Source organism: Cavia porcellus, unplaced genomic scaffold (genome assembly GCF_034190915.1).
Source record: "Cavia porcellus strain 051 isolate PalLab524CR breed Dunkin Hartley unplaced genomic scaffold, mCavPor4.1 scaffold_22, whole genome shotgun sequence".
Classification (NCBI taxonomy): Eukaryota; Metazoa; Chordata; class Mammalia; order Rodentia; family Caviidae; genus Cavia; species Cavia porcellus.
The window spans coordinates 29,367,873-29,385,916 of NW_026947505.1; the positions used below are offsets into that span (position 1 = coordinate 29,367,873).

The following is an 18,044-nucleotide window of genomic DNA, read 5'->3' on the forward strand; positions in this document are numbered from 1 at the left end:
CTCTTCTCTATATTCCCAGCACCCACCACAGTACCCAGCTCATAAAATACATCAAAAACATTTCCTTACTGAATGAATGTACTCAGTAAATAAATAAAGTGCTTCTGTAGTTCTTATTTAATATTCATCAATTTATTCTCCAAATACTTATATTTTCTGTGCTAAAAGAGAACACAGATACACATTCACACTCACACACACACAATTTTCAAACAGATATTTAAAAATATTTAACCAGAGAGCATAGATTATAGTTTTAACTCGCAAGCTAGAGCTAATAATTAAAATGAAAATGATGCATATGTAGCTAAACCAAGCACTATTCCTTCTTGAATCTGAGTTCCCAGGAAATTTTGCAGCTCTGTGTATCACAGAGCACACCATTAAGCTAGAATCAATGCTCACTGGAGTTCTTCCACATGAAATACAGCCAGTATCATAAAAAGCAAGTGCATTTTTGGGAGGGTGAATTCAATTAAGAGTCATTTCCTAAGTCCGTTCCATAGATGGAAAGTGGGCTTTTCAGTGCCTATTTTCCATATCCTAATGGAATTTTTCAGTGTATAAGCATGGGTAGGAAAAAAAATAGTCTCTTTAGAGAAGATACACATTTGTTTAACTTATCTTAAAAACTAGAAATATAAATAATAGGTGTCTTAGTTACTTTTCTCTTAATTCTGAGAGAGAATACCTGACGCCAAAAATTAGGTTAGGGAAGGTTTATTTCTTACAGTTCTTGGGGCTTTTGTCCATACTCAGCTGGCTGCAAGGCAAGATGGCATGGGCAGGAGGCAGCCATTCATGGCCACCCCAAACAGCAAAGCATGAACCAGGCAGGCAAGGGAGATATGGTTTCTTCCTGCCTTACACTGTATGCTGGCTCCACCCCTGGGCGGGTGTAGCACTCACACCACCAATCCCATTGCTAGACAATGAACCAATCATAAATGATAGGTTCAGCTTCATCCATGATTGTATAAGACTTGAGGGGCCATCTGATATAAACCATAATAATAACTGTGTATAAATTTATAAAACTTGAGATAATAATGGGTATATGTAATAATGTTTATGTCTATTTCTCTTCATTTAATTGGTTTTCAATTGAGAAGGCCAATGAGAATGTTCTTTTTACTGAAAAAAATCTCATGAGAACTGCTCTGAATAAACGTTTTGAATTTTATAATAGAAAATTTTAAGCAAAAATAAAAATAATACCATAAATGACTTTTACCTGCCATGTGGCTTTAATAATAGCCAATATTCTGCCAGTACTGTGTCCTCCAAGGAAACTTAAAAAGGGCAAAATACTGATAAAGTTCAAGGAGCTGTTCAGCAGAAGGACCCACACAGTCTCACCATTATCCACGCTCTCCTCCACCAGCATTTCCTTGGCCCACCCAGTAATTACAGCTTTATGTGAAACAGGGTGGTCTATGCTGTGTACTGTCACTGTTGCAAAGAACAGAGGGTTTCTCACTCCCCTGGTTGAAACATCCCCACAAAAGTCCTATTGCTCAGGACAAGATTCATATCAGAAGTATCTTGAGATGACTCTACTTGAATACATTCAAGATCAATTTTAGAAACTGACATATTATTCAGAGTTTGATAGAGACATGCTCATGATTCATTGTGTCTCTCTGCAGAGGCTGCTAAATGAATCCATGCTCCATGTAGTTCATTCTCAGCTGTTAAAATTTGCAATTACTCTTCTTTTTATGAGTCTCTGAACTGATGTTAGTAATGTTATTTGTTTTTATGTTCAAGGGGAAATCCAATGATTTTATACTTTGTCATGTATATAAAATTTCTCTGAATATCAGCTAATATCTGGATTTTTCAATAGCTTTTGGTTAAGTGTATGAAAAATTAACTTCACTAAAGATAGAAATGCATATTTGAAGTATTCAACATTAAAGTAACTTGAGGAAATAGATTTTCTGCTTTTTCCAAGGGAGGAGATAGGGTATTGGGCTTCATTTTGAACTAGGTCCAATAACCTTGATAAAATTAGTTACTCTGCTCTGACCTTAGACTTCTAAGCTACCAGTGGCTGAACTTTCCACCCTACATTCTGTTCCCGAGTGACCAAGCTGGCTGGCAGGCACCCAATCTATCAGCTGCTAAGAGACAAAGGTCTGACCCTGCACCGTCCTGACCCCTTAGCGCCTCATTTTTGATTCACTACATCTACAGAGATGACCTGCATGGTTCCTACTTAGACACACCCTGATTTGGACCTCCTGTGTCCCCTATTTTTAAGATCTTGGTGTTCTTATCCATTGGAAAGTGCTGATCCAATTTCTTAAGTTACTGTCCAAATCTTTTCTTGTTTAAATGCCTACCACTTCACGACTGAGTCTTGTTATCTCATAAAGGCTCCACAGAGTTTGTAGAATTAGAACATTTACCATAAACACTTTAGTTTTGGGAAACATTGGGCTGGTGATATTGTAGGTCCTGTAAGAGTCCTTCCAACCTCTGTTCATTTGTTCTTTCAATGCATGTTCAAGGGAGTTGAATCTGTTGATTCCCACACATACTTACAGTCCTGCAAAGAAAGGGAAAGAGAGACTTAGACTCAAGAAGGTGATGCCTTAATAGACATCAGCTCTTCTCCACCTGAATTTCCATTAGTGACTGGGCCACTGCTGCTAAACCTATGTGCACATGCTACAGCGGGTTATTTATATCTTTGAAAGCTCTAAAAGATTCACTGTCCCTGGACAAGGCCGTTAACAGTTCCCTTGATACCCAGCCCCACATACTTCCTGTTGTCTTCTGAGTGAATCTGGGGGAACATTGTTTAGTCGTGGAAAGTTAACCTCTCAAATTTTCATACATCCCTAGTATGTACAAAGCAAGAAAGTAGGAAGCTCAGAAACAACACTAACGTGATGCATGTTCCCTCCTGGCATCCCCCAAAGACACTGTAAAATTACACACTGACCTTTCAGTCTCTCTTCCCAGAAGTGAAGCATCTGCTGAGCCCTAGTGAACTTAGAAACTTTCTCTGTCTCCCTGACCTTAGCAAGCAAACACTCATTTTCCAGCACACACAGACCAGCGTGGGTGTGATCAGCTCTGCATCTGGAGCAGAGTACCCTGTGTGTTTTACAGAGAGGTGTCTTTCTGACAGTCACCCAGGTCCAAGGGGACTGTAGTGCCAAGGAAAATTCAGGACAGAGTCTAAGAAGCACCATTCTTTATCTCCTGTGCTGCCAGGTGCCCAGCCTTAACTACTGAAAGACTGAGGCTGTGCCTCAAACCCAAGACTCTCCTGGCTTCTGAGGGCCTAAAGACAGTTGCGAAGATGACCTGTCCTGATTTCTATGTGGACACATTTGACTGAAGCATCTAGAATTTGGGCCTCTACTCTTTTCTGGTCTGACTTTCTTCCAACTACGGCAGCAGTTGTTTGCCAAACTCCACACAGTCCCTGTTGAAGGAGGGACTTGAGTAACAAGGTTTCCAGGCATCCCGAGCTCCAACTGAAACTATCACTGTTACCTTCAAAGCTGAGCTTGCACATTTAAGAAAAGCATGGCCAAGGACATACAGATTTCCTGGATCATTTTAAATTACTAAGGGAAAGTCAACTGTTAAGGAAAACTACAAAATACCCACACTGACTATGAAATCTTTTCATCCCTTACTCTTTAGGTAATTTGCTCTGATTGCAACTATTTCAAAGGACAAGATTACACACCAGGGAAGCAAAAAGATATTTTAAAAGGGAAATTTGTTCCCTGCCGAGGCCCTATCAGAGCATAGTCCTATGTTTGGAAGCAAAGGCAAATTTTTTTTCAGCACTAATGAAACCTTGTTAACTGTGAACACTGGAGCTGAACTGATCTAGTGAGAGAGTTTGCTGGATCACGGGAATGGGGAGGATTAGGAGTTGTTGGCACATTCACAGATCATTGTCATTTTCATTTTTCTACTTAAAGCAAGAAAACTTAAATATTTACTAAACAACTATCAAAATTAGAGTATAGGAAACAAAGCAGAAGAACAAAATTGAAGCCCATTTACCTTTTTCAGATGGAGAAAGATATGATACACCTTTGTAAGAAGTCAACTAAAATATTTCACTTTTTAAATTTTGTTTCTTTTCTTTCTACTTTGCAAATTCTCTTTAACAAGCAGCAACTGCCTTGCCCTATTGAGATAACTTTTTAATGGCATCAGGTAGGTTAAAGGTGTGCTATTCTGTTTATGAGGGATAAATAACTGCAAGATGCAGCAGACATGTGACCTTCAGGACTCACCAGGAAGAGCAGCGACCCCTTTGCTGTGCGGGGGTCTATTAAGGCTCCACTAACAGCCAGTAGTGGCAGAGACAGCACAGGATGCTTCTACTTCAGGGAGAGGAATAAACACCATGATCAAGTTGGTTCTACCACCATATTCTTGCCTGGGAATTTAACTTCCACATAACTAAAAAAGTCTAAAGCAAACACAGAGCCAAGCATTCTTAGCAGATCTCAGTCACCAAGTCAGAAAAGGAGCTCACACACCACCACACGGTGTCAATGCCATTCAGTGACTCAGTGATTCAGGGAGATTTAAGCCAGCTTCAGAACTCATGCGTCAGATCCATTACCCATGTGAGAAAATATGAGGCACAGCAGAGCTGGAGCCAAGGATAGCGTTCCAAAACCATAGAGCCTAAAAGGAGAAGTGACCAAGAAAGGAAAGAATATTTCCCTGGAGAAGTTTATGCTTAGATATTAGGGTTGACCTCTCTGACAACCTCTCAGATTCTTTCTAGCTCCACAATTCACTGAGAACATGAATAAGATTGTTACCTGGGGAAGGTATAGGCCCAGAAAACGTAACAGTGTACACAAGTGCCCCATTGTTCATCTGTTTATTGCCTCATATGTTATGTGGATTTTAATTATCTAAATGATATTTGGTTAAATAAAAGTTGGCACTTGTGTACAAAAGGAATATGCTTATATAAAAGGCATACAGAATGTCAAATGTCTTAATTTTCTTTTCTAAATTATCAAAAAGTAACTGGAAAGGTTTCAGAAATCACCACATCCAAGATTCTTTGTTCTACAAATGAGGAATCCCAGGGTCTCTCAGAGGTCTGTTCCTTCCAAGAAGGGACAGGGCTGGAACAGATGGATCCCAGACCCTGACAGCACTCGCACTGCGGTCTGGGGCCTCTGGGGTAACAAGTCTCATCTCCAGATGAGGAAACAGCGTCATCTAGTGGCAATTTACTAGTTTTCCATTCAACTCCATATACTGCAGGGGGTGAAAAAACATTCCACTCACCTTCCCTGCCTCAATTTTCCAAGACAGTATTGCTTGATTCACGTTTTCAGCAAAATAACACTCAGCCATGACTTTAGGTTTTCTTCACCAATTGGTATGCCAAGCCAGTTTCATCTTTTCTTCTGTACAACTAGATTATTCTTAAATTCTACCAGGTAGATATAATACCTGTTCTATCACCAGGTCAGGACATGCCAGATGCCTTTGAAATAATTCTAGGTTGTTCAGGGCAGTTGTGTGGAGAAATTTCAGTCACGAATATCTATTATGCACCATTCATGCTCTCAGACACTTGGCAATTTTATTATGTTTAGAGACAGATATATTCCTCCATCCTCAGGGCCCTACTTTTGGAAGTAGAAAACAAATAACTGTCCCAAGAGACAAATAGTCTGCTATAAGCACAGGGGAAGAGGGCCAATTCATCCTGCTGAGAGTAGAGAACACTGCATAGAAGCAGCTTTTGGTTTTTAAAAGTGGGTGGGGCGTGCCATGCAGTAGGGAGGAGGAGAAACAGTAGCGGGAACAAAGGTTCAGAGTCCAGAGAGTTCACTGAGAAATGAAGGATCAAGAACTCTGAAAGGAGAAAGATGAAGTGGAAGGTGACTTTGACCTCTAATAGAAAGATATTTGGATGTCATCCTGGAGAGCTTGGCCTTTGTAAGCAATCAGATTTCATCACATTACTTTGTTCATTCCAGCCATTTTGAAGATAATTTTATGAATATTTTCTTCAGAAAAGATTCACTTCATTTAACAGCTAGCAAAGCAGAGTCCTTGAAGATGAATTATTTGTCAACATTGGGGCAAAAGTTAAACATGCTGGCTCCCACCCCATTTCTTTGTGGTAAAGAGTTGGAGAAGAGCATGAAATATTTTTTAGAAAAATAAAATAATTCTAAGTTAGAAATTTTCTAGGTTTTCTTCCAGCTTTGTTCTGGCATAAATTCTTTGAGACAACTTCAATATTCAAAATTGTCCTTTCTGATAATATCCCCATTCAACATGGGCTGCTTCATACATGAGAAAATAATTTAATAGACATTCTATTTTAAAGCTCTTCTATAAGAAATAGAAAATTTTCAGACTAAAGAGCTGATAAAAAGAAAACAGGACTAAAGTAAATCACCACAAGGTAAAGAAAAAATGAGTGTGAAAGACCATTTGAAACAAGATTTTTCTTGGTTTGTGTACATATTTCTAGAAAATTCTCACTCTATTGGCTTTGTGAAGACATCAGTCCCATTAGTACCACAGGAAACAATCAGAAGTAGATGACATTTAAAGACAATCATGGTGGAACCCACCAGTAATCCCAGCATTCCTGGAGATTGAGGCAGGAAGATAGTAGGTTGGAGACCAGGCTGGACAATTTAGCAGTTTATCAAGGTCTTGTCTCAACATTTGAGGGGAGGTGGCTCAGTGCAAAAAGCCCTGGGGTAAATTCCCAATACTGTAAAAACAAGTTCTTATTGACAAATAAAATAGACAATAGTGGCAGCCAATTATAATTAGAGGTTAACATTTTATAAGAACATTGTTTATGAACTTGGTCAGTGTTTTCCACACCTGCATTGCTTTATACAAGCATTTACTTCATAAAATTTTGACTCAAGAGACAATCCTGCCACTCCTGCTTTTGTTTCTTGTATTAGCTACATTCATTGAAGTGTAAGGTCCTGCAAAACTCTATTCCACTTCTCGGGACTTGGCAGTAGACAATCCAGCAATGTGCCTCAGCTAAAATTGTTCTCCAAATGATCTTACAAATTTCTCACAGAGCTAAAAGCTAGAATCATGATGCAATGTATTGCCTGATCCTACTATTGTGGAATGTTATGTCAAGGTTAGCATTCCATTCATTAAATGAATGTCCCATGGGATAGGAAACAAACTGGATTCTCATGCCTCTCAAGCTGCACTGCCAGACCACAAAGGCTTACCAGACTGTCAGGATTTAGGTCTAAAATAGCCCTCAGCCTCATGTGTTTGGAAGGTGATTGGGTGATGGGAGCCGTGTAGCGGTGTGCTGTCTGGAGGTAGAGTGGGTCAGACAAAGCATGACCTAGAAGAGTATTTATCCCTTCCCAACTCCTCTTTTTGTTCTCAGTGTTGTCTACCGTGAAGTGGCAGCTGTCCTTCAGCATTCTCCTCTGTCATGCCTTTAGAGCCAGAATATTATGAAGTGAAACCTCTACAAACTGTGAGCCAAAATATACCTCTTCTCTTTTAAATTTTGACTACTAGGTATTGTGTCTCAGTGAAAAGGTTTCTAAGACACAGACTTACACAATTTCTTCCTGCATAGGATAGGGTTGACATGTAGTTTGTGTCATTTTTAAACTCTCCTTCCAATTTGACCACGGGGAGGTGGGAATGGCCTGAGGTCAGGCTGCCTCCTCCGCTCCCTACCTCCTAATCCAGCTTCACTGGCACCCTGTCCTCACAACTGCCTCTGAGGACCCTGCAGCTCTCAGAAGCCTGAAACATGTAGATACATGAGTGTGCAGCTATCTAGAGTCACCTTTATCAGCAATAAACTGAGCCAGTGACCGTGGAATCCTCAAACATTTCATCTCCATGGGTGATCTTCTGAGGATGTCTGTTCTGTGGTTTTAACTGCTCAGCCAAGTAAACCTGGAAGTGCTAAACAGTTACACACACACACACACACACACACACACACACACACACACACGGGAGAATAAGCAGGCTGTCATTGAGAGCTCTGGTCCCAGATCCTATTATAAAACCTTATCTCCAGAGTACCTGTGATAAGGTGGGTGCCACAACCAAAAATAATTATTCATTCATTGGAGCCACCTTTTGGAACAAGCACCCCTGGAGAATAAGTCCAACTGAACAACTGCAAAACATCAGACGGTAAATGGACACGTAGCATGAGCCTTGACAGTGCTAGGCAATGACTATGGTCTCCTCTTGTGAAGCTTAGGAGTAACGTACAACAAAAAGAGTTAGGCTGATATAGGGTCAGAATCATCAGGAGCCTTGAGGAGGGAGTTTCGTTTAAACAGAGACAGAAAAAAGAGGCAGAATGTCCTTAAAACACAGAAATGAAGGAACAAGTCCCAGAAAGAACTAGATGTCTTTAACTGACATAGGCAGGGCTGCCATTCTGGAAGAGTGAGACTCTGTCTGTGCTTCTGTGGTCTGTTTGACGATAAAATTAGGTTCCAAAACTCTGCTGAAGACTGACTAGTACACTTTTCAGGAGCAGCCTGAAGGGAGTACAGTGATACCCCAGGTACCTGAGAACTGTGGCTCACTGCCTAGTTTTGTAAATCAGTTTTATGGGAAAGCAGCCACGCTCATTCATCTACATATTCTCTGCGGCAGCTTTCCTCTACAATGTCAGCTGAGTGGTTGCCAGAAAGAAAGTGTGACCCTTAAATCCTAAAATATTTACAACCTGAGTGTTTTCCCAGCCTGTGTGAATCTCTGGGTTTGATCCCCAGCACTGAAAATGTGAAAAAAGTTTCTTTAGAAAAAGAAAACTATCTCTACCAGCAATGAAACAGCCAGGAATACCAACGTGATTTTTCATTAACACTCCAGACAAGAAGTTGATTTTCTTTCTCTACTCCAGCCTTTCTGTGAGGGACATGTTTGACTGGAATCCCTGGCATAATACCTCCAGTGAAGGCGGAAATTGGTAGAGACAGAAGCACAGACACTGAGAGGCTCTCCAGAAGATTGTGGGGAGCTATTGTTTGGCGATGATCCATTTCCCAAAGGTTTGTGTTCTTGAAGCTTGGTCTCACCAAGGTGAAGAAATCTTTGAAGTAAGGCCTAGTGAAAGGTAATTGGGTCATGGGCCTCCGATTTCCTGAAGGGATCAATGCAGAATGGATAGGTTCTTGCAGCAATGACTTGCTTTTCCCAGAAGAATGGGTTGTTACAAAAACAAGTGACTTGGCAACTTGACTCTCTCTCTCTCTCTCTTGTTTCTTGTCCTGCCATGTGATCTCTCTAGCTGCTGTATTGGAATATAGCAAAAACCTCTCATCAGCATGAAGGAGAGCCCAATGCCATACCCAAGGCCTCCAAAACTATGAGCTATAAACCTATTTACTGCATATGTTACCTCATCTCAGACATTTGTTTCAACAACAGAAAAGTGACCTTGTGGGCAGCTCCATATAAAATATGGTGGCATGATTTTCCCACAGATCATTGGTTGCCTCACGTGGAAGGTAATAAGGTCTCTACCTGTCAGAATCTGACTGGCCAGACCAGGCCACCCAATATCTCAAAGTCCAGCACTTCACTGTGATGGGAAACACATCTTCTTGAGGCTGAGAACTGATGTGTGATCTGAGGAGGAGAAGCCAGTGAAGTGGGAAAACCTGCAAGGCCGAGGTAATTCCAGGGGGAACTGCGCCCACACTCAGCAGAGGCTGGTTCCCCTAAATGGCAGTGGGTCCTTATTATGGGTGTCAGAAGTTGTAGGTACTTACAGTTAGCAAAAGAATACCCTTGAGAAAGCAGAAAGAGTAAGGGATCACCATCCCTGCAGGAGATGGGAAAAAGGTCAAAAGGAACTTGCATTCTCATCAAAGCTCCGGAAAGGCTGGGTTACTTGGCACATTGGAACATTTTGCTGTGACTTTAAGAAGTCTTCCCAGGCTTCCTTCATAGTCTCAGTTTGCACTGTATTTTATTTCAAAGCTCCACACCTTGGCAATGCCTCCATCCTCCTCATTTCCTTTCACCACCTGTGGAGCCTGTTGTTGATACTGTTACCATCTCTTTCCAGGTCCAGTCATGACATTTTGCAGTCCTAAGAAGCAGTGGATGGCTCTATAACTGGGTGGTGTCAATGATTCGTGGGCAGTAGAAGTTATAGTCTCATCTCTAGGTAGCAGTGGCCACTGTCAAGCATAGGAGGATGAAAAACACATCCTTTGTGTTAGAGTTAGAGCAGTCAGTTGTATGAAACCAGTCATAGTTGAAGGTGGACCCCAGCAAAGAATGCCACAGCAGCCTGGGCCATCCACAGTTTTGATCATGGCTTGAACAGTAAATTACAATAAATTCAGACAACTAACCAGTGAGGGATTGAATACCAAAACTCTTCTCAGACAAACAAAAGTCCAGGTTGTCAGATATAGGTAGAATCAGGAGTAATTTGATATCGGCCCGTACATCATGGAGCTGAGGATGACCAGTGCCAAATTGGAAGCCAAACATCCAGTCTACTCACAATGGGCAAGGTAGAAACATGAGCCACAAATACTCCAGATATCAGAGATGTCATACAAATACTAGGGCTGCTGGTGCAGTCCCATGGCCTTCTTCATAGGTGAGCAGGCAGGTGATTAGAAAAGGAGCAAGATGACCCACCAATCCCACCTGGCTTTCTAGATATTAGTCAGCAGCGAAAACTATAGTGGGGGATTTAGTTCAGCGGCATAAGCGCCTGCCTTGCAAGCAGGCAGTCGTGAGTTCGATCCCCGGTACCAATAAAAAAAAGGAAAAAGACAAAAAAATATATATATATAGTTTCCAGACGAGTAGTTTATACGGTATTGGATAAAGTTCCAGACTAAGAATTGGGCCCATTGAGGCCAATTCCTATTTGCCAAGGACTGTGTTTCTCACTGAACAAACAATTTCTCAAACCCAATCCTCATTCTCTGTGGATTCATGGAGAAGCTCAGAAGAAAAAATCAGGAATGTTTAGAGATCTCCCATAGTGACCTGCTTGGAGAAATATTTTACATCATTGAGCTGTCAGATTCTTTGTCTGCAACCACCGTTATGGTTCTATTAATGAAAGATCTCACATATATTTAGTGTCATAGGCTTTCTAACAGGAGTCAGAACCTCTGGCTCTGCCTCTGAATAGGTCCTCTAATTTCCAATCCGCGGTGCCTTCCAGCACTAATATCATACAGTTATTCATAAATCAAGCAATACACTGTGATGAAGCATGCTGGCAAAAAGACAGGCCCATATGGGCTTGTACAATCCTCCTAAAATCAATTATTAATGAAGTCTTTGGCTTACAGATGTTGTATGCAAGGAATGGTCTGCTGCCTGCAATGTGATCTTTTGTTCCTATTTACAAATCAAGGCTATTGTAATCAATACAGCCTTGTTAAACATTACTAAGGGAGGAAGGGAGTAAAAGGTGCAGAGTTAATAACCTGTTACACCTGCTATTGTTTATCCTCTGATCTAAAATGTCCCTTTCTATTTTTGCTGGATTTTTTCACTGCTATCGTATATTCTTGAACTACATACTCCCTAAGTTAGGCATTATTTATTTGTTTAAAATTCAAGGAAAGTCATTTCAGACTGGTTCTCTGAGCTGGCTCTCATTTTGCTAATAACGATTTTGTTAGCAAGGATGAAATTGAGAAACTGGGTGCTCGAGATGAAACTAAGACCAAGAAGTGTTGACTAAATTGTTTATTGGCTTATTACAAAAGCTACTAATTGAAAAAGAATGTCATGTGTTTTAGTATTTGTTTTCAGTGAGAAAAATTTTTGTCTACTAATGGACAAAAGAAGTCTCTAGATAAGTGCTCTGCATGCAGTTACAGAAGGTCGAGAATTAATTTAGATCAGCTTTCTTGATGAAATCTCATTTTACACAACTTTACCATCTGCATGTGCTATGACTTGAATTCAGCTAAGATGCAGCTTTGGCTTAGTACCAACCGTGGTCATAACAGGCAACCCGTAAACAGAGCTCGCTTATCCCAGTTCCTGGTCTAATAGCTTTATACTTAATCTTCACTCCAACCTTGTGGAATGTGTTTTCTTACACTCCCATTTCACACACATGGAAATTGAGAAACTAAGTATTTTGTCTCATTGTGGTAAACCCAGGCAGTCTCTTTCCAGAACTCTAGAATTTAGCCAAGTGTCTTGTTAGTGGCATTTCCATTTTGTTTTTTGCAGAGAGTCTATTAGACTCACATATTTAGGCACACAGATAATTCATATCTACTAACAGAATCTGGTCTTCAATACTATGAGATGCCATAAATCGTCCAGTTTGATTGTTCCAAAAGTGATCCCTCTCTCTGTTCACCCTACATAACAGGCCTCCTCTGTACCCTGTATCACTTGACTGTCACCTAGAAGACCTAAGGCCATAAAAAATGGCTGCTATGGGGCTGATAAGGTATAACTCATTAGCAGAGTGCATGCCTACTATGTTCAAAGCCCTGGGTTCAATTCCCATCACGACCACCAAATAAAAAGATTTCCTTTCCTTTCCTTAAGCTTAAATATGTATATTAGTCTACCTGTTGTGAAGAATTCCACTCACTGCGGTTATGGTGAATACACATAACCCTTCTTCCTCATAGTAACCTGGAAAGATCTGGAAGAGTAACTATGTGCCATCTTAAGTGGCATCCTTCTTGGCTCCTTGTTCACCATTCCAGTGCCATTATAGTGAGATCCCATCCCTTCCTCTGGGCTTTCTAAACTTTGGGGAGATCCCCTTTGAAATGTAGGACCTGGAAACAAGATGGTTGCCAAGGGCTTCAAATAAGCCCCACAGAGGGCCCCTTGACTGTAGGAAACTTCTTTTTTTTTTTTTTTTTTTTTTTTGGTCTTTTTCCTTTTTATCGGTACTGGGGATCGAACTCACGACTGCCTGCTTGCAAGGCAGGCGCTTATGCCGCTGAGCTAAATCCCCAGCCCCTTGTAGGAAGCTTCTTTTCAGCCACTCAGATGTCCTAAATATCCCTATGAGATTGATGTCCACTTCACATGACCCACCCATGTCCAACTTGTAACCCACCCCAATTCCAGGGGACTTTTTTTTTCATATTAAATGCACATTAAATCAAACTTGCCCCATTATTTACTTTCAGTTACCCTTTTAAAGACAAGTGTGAGATTTAATATTTAATCACTAATAGATGGATCTCTCCTCAAGCCTTGGGTGGTGAGGAAGCAGAGGAGATAGAGAGAGAAAAAAATTACTCTGTATTCATCCCAACCCAGCAGTCCTTTCTGTGTACACTAAAGAAATTCAAATGGACTGCTAATTAGCTTACGAGTGTAACGAATTATTTGAGAAAGTAAAAATAAAACATAGTTTTAACACAGAGCTAAGCTGGATCCTAAGTAAAGGTAACCAAAGCAAAAGTTTCAATAAGTTTCATAGCCTAGGGTTATTTTCCTGTATGGTTTCCCTGTATGGTTTCCCTGTGGAAATGCAATCAGTTAGATGTTATAATCTTAGACATTTGTCAAAACAAGAATCAACCTGAAGTTCATGGCATGTGGGTATTGTTTTGTTTTTCATTTGTGACAGTTTCCATGCATAAGAGATTGGATCTAGAGAAACTGTTGATTGACAATCTTAGCCAAAATTCTGAACCAACAAACAAGGTTTTTAGAGGATAAAATATTCCTCTATGACATCAGTAGCATCAATGAACACATAACTTCAAAAATAAGAGCATGATTATTCTCACTTTTAAACAATTGTTCTTTATGTTGCATAAAGTGTGTTAAAATAATGCATAGCTACATAATCAAGATCCCACACACAATTACAATAGATTTTAATCTGTACATACCAAAGGAGTTTAAAATATTAGTGTGGTTAGAGATATGTTTTCTTTTCCTCTAAAAATTTTTTCATAATTTTTCAAAATCACAGAATATACTTCAACTTTAAAAATCAACAATAAAGTAGAATATATATTTTAAATAATAAGAAAAAAAATCAGCTTAACTTTTAGAACAATGTTTTCCACTCCCTTTGCCTGCTTTTTCTTGGTTTGGTTTGGTTTGATTTTTATATTTTGTTTTGTTTGTTTATTTGTTTGCTTTTGGCTGCAGGATAGAACTAACCTAATCAGATTTAAATTATAATGTTAGTCATCTTTATTCAATGCTTGGAAATTTAGTTAATGTGAAAGATAAATTAGAAATTTGCACAAATGTAAGAAAGGAAAAAATATCTTCTTATTAGTTAGATAACTTAATTATAGTAACAGAAAAAAACCCACACTGAAAATTCAAAGTGTTCGACAAAAGAGATGAAGGCAGAGTTTTTTTAAAGAGTGATTTGTCCATGGGTAGTGAAATATATGTATATGTCAGGAAAAGAGCTTTCTGTCTGTGTCTGCACTTTCAGTTAATGTTATCTGGCTTTCTGAAGTCTTTTGCTCTATCCATCTTTTTCTTAACTTCTACACTTAGCAAAGCCAGATGGTGTGTAGTTTTCATTTTAGATATGTTCTGAGTATTTATTCAGTTGAAATCAATCCTAAAAGTGCAAATCAAAAGTAGACCATCTAAACTCAGCAAAATTCTCATTTTAAAACATCAATTTTTTGACCCCCAAATGGTAAAAATATATATTGTAGTCATCTCCTCATTTTTAACACTTATAAATACATCCTTGAGATTTATGACCTAGGAGAAATCTTGTTTGTGGTCCAGATGACTTAGGAACCCAAGAAGAATGTCACTGGAGGAGGTTTTGGCAGGAGTTTGGGGTATAAAACACGAAAAACACAATGGGAGTTGGAAAATATTTGGAAGGCTCAAAAACAATGGCATGTGTTAATTCTCAGCTGATTTGTGGCTTGTGTTCATTCTCTACTTCTTTTACCATTGAGATCCACAGCAAAACAGTGACAAGGGACCCTCTGGTCTGTTTTGGTGACACAAATTTTATTCTATGCTGTGGCATGGCCTGAGATGCTTGTATGTTTACTTTGGCAAGCAAAACAATCTTATCTGTGATTTAAAACAGACGTACATGCTAGATTTATGACTGTCAGTTTCCTGATGTGATCTCCACCTTCCTAGACAGAAACAAACAATAAACAAAAGAACAAACACTCCATAATACAGAACTACAGCCAAACATTTACACTTAATAAAACACCGCATGAGTAATTGTGAAGATTGTAAAGCTCCAGGGCCATTTCTGGATTCCAAATGAGAGCCCAATGTTAGAAGATATCAATGCAGAGGAGCTGTAGGGGACGTGACACAGAGGTGGGCTTCGTGCTCTGCCTACTCAGCTTTCTGGCTCCCAAGGGCCCAAAGAATCTGTAAACCACTAACTTTGAAACAACTTATTAAATAATTATTGTTGAAGATATCACAAACAAATATCTGAAAATCAACATATGGGATAGAATGTTTTTAAGGGAACTTTTCAGTCAAATAACGGAGTATGTTTTTAATAACATTCATCAGCTCCTTATTGCTTTTGAATCATTCTCTCCCTTGAGAGACAGACCCGTGTACCCCAAGCTCAGTGGCACCATCTCTTCTTCCATTCTGCTCTTCATGGCTGCCCCACGGTTAGCCAGCTACCAGGTTCTCTTTACCCTCTCTCAAGCACCTTTCAAGTTTATCTCTTCTTCTCCATTTTCATATGAGCTGTCCTTACCCAGGACCTTATCTGTTCTCTGCTTGGATCCTAGGGATGTGATTCTGAAAACCAAAACCAACAAATAAACAAGAAAAACACATCTGCACTCACCCATTCAAATGATGCCACTGATGCCCCAGGATTTACAGAGTCTACATTCCTCCGGGCATCTGAAATCTGTGTTGCTCTGGGCCAGGCTGCCTCTGCGTCCGCCTGCCCTCCTCCAGAATCGCACAAACCCATGCACCTCTGTGCCCTGGCACTGCTTCCAACACCAGTCTCAACAATTTGGAATTATTTCAGTTTGAACAATCTTGGGATTATTTCCCCTCCCACATTTTCTGTTTGACTTCTACCCCATCCTTCAAGACTCATGTCAATCTAATAAAAAAAAAAAAAAAGAAACAATCACAGGAAGATTTTCCAAAGAGTAATTTGTTTTTTGCACTGCAATGAGAACATGCATGACACAGTAACCGAGGGGCCTAGTCAGAGGGGTTGAGACAAGGGGATATATCCAAGGACAAGAGGAGGAGGACTACCACAGATACTGTCAAACAGTTTCCCTTGGCCTCAGTGATACCGCAGAGTGGAATCATTTCAAGGTTGGCCAGATAGTTGCTGGGAAGTTGCCCTTGTAGAAGGACTCTTTGCTGAATGCCAGAGGTTGCAGTGACCTCTGTACAGTATTGTGGTTCTGGCAGAGTCTCTGTGGTAGTTATCAGACAATCAGGTACAGCAATCCTTGACACAGCTCCAATTTGATTCTGATAACTGTCACATTTCACATCAGCAACTGTTATCCTCCTATAAATTCCTTGATGGTGTCCTTAAAGTGAGTATAAACTCCTTTCTTTTTATTCAACCCACCATGTAAGCTTCTGTTAAAACACATATTTCATTGCCTCATAGTCAATTGAGTTCTTGCTGCTTCAAACACCAATTTCAACAATTTGGAATTATTTCAATTTGAATAATCTTGAAATTATTTCCCCTTCTGCATTTTCTGTTTGACTTCTACCCCATCCTTCAAGACTCATGTCAATCTAATAAAAGAAAAAAATAAACAATCACAGGAAGGTTTTCCAAAGAGTAATTTGTTTTTTGAATTACAATGAGAATATGCATGACAGTTTCCTTCACTCTCTTGCTCAGTGAGGTCTGTGGGGACAGTGATTCCTGTGCTTCATTTTTGCACATAGAATTTAGGCAGGATTAAATAGAATTCAGTGCATCCTGGAAGAATGAATGGATACGAGAATACATGAATGCATGTTTAGTTTAGAATGTATGTGCTGCGGAATTCCAGGGAAGGAGGTCAGCATATGAAAGACTTACAACTGATGGATAGACTAATCCTTGATCCCATTCCCAAAGTTGTATGTGCATTCATACATGGCTTTATTTACATCACAAGCATTTGCTAAGTACCTGCCCTGTTTAGGTGCTATCTTAGGCACTGGAGTAGCACAAATAATAAAGTACACTTCCCTCTCAGAGGAACTCCAGGAGATGCAACAGACAAGATCTGGGGTCTGGTGGTAGTTCAGGAGAACTGTGTATCCCTTGGGGGCAATCTTCTGTCTAAAGAATGTTTTGAAAAGCTGGAGGGAGGTACAGCTAGTTGCAGGCGACACTACAGGCAAATGTCATGGAGGTAAAGAAGTTTGTCACAATTGAATGAAATGGACATTATTTAAGACAACATTATTATAAACTCACACTCAAAAAGACAGACATTTTCAAATCTCAGTTCCTTGCCTGTGTCACCCTGGGGACACTATACCTTCTACAAAGTGGATGTAATAATACTATCTACCTGATGAGAGTTTTGTGAAAATTATGTAAGTGTCATATAAATGAAGCCATGATTCAAGGCATTTGGCACCATTTGAGAGCCCGATGACAAGGAGGACTGTGGCTGGTGCTGCCACGTGGAACTGAACGAGATGAGTTGGAGCCAGACTGAGCGGCACTGTGCACCACACCAGGAAGTGCTAATCTGCAGTAGTTCACTGAACACCCTGGGAGAGTTTTCAGTAACAGAGTGTAAGTGATCAGATTCGCATCTTAAGATCTCTGTTAGCTTTGTCGAGGATGACATTAAAAACTAGAACAAGACGTTCAGTGAAGGCAGACCTGAGACAGGCAGGCCACAGTGAGGAGAGGACAAGTTCTGGGGACAGAGAAACAGAGCCAATAGGACTGAGCCACATCAAAATAGTAAAATACAAAAATAAGTAAATAAAAACTTGGTGATGATCCTAAGACGTCTGACTTCAGTGACTAAAGCAGGAAAGCTCCTAATGAAGACAGCACACATAGCAACAGAACCTAATTGAAGGGAAATAAGAGCTTCATT

The 18,044-nt window shown here is 40.0% G+C and overlaps 1 long non-coding RNA gene across 2 annotated transcripts in view; it reads right to left on the reverse strand.

Annotated features, from left to right (window-relative positions):
• Nucleotides 1-202: 202 nt before the first annotated feature.
• The window catches only part of LOC106027366 (uncharacterized), a 66,376-nt gene continuing 48,534 nt past the window's right edge, over nucleotides 203-18,044 (reverse strand). Inside the window, exon 4 of one of the 2 annotated variants that reach the window (XR_001200960.2) lies at nucleotides 203-2,554. This is a non-coding gene — a long non-coding RNA (uncharacterized LOC106027366). Of the gene's footprint in view, nucleotides 2,555-15,752; nucleotides 16,729-18,044 lie in introns of those variants that run through there. The other variant, XR_010041918.1, reaches the window with a different exon arrangement.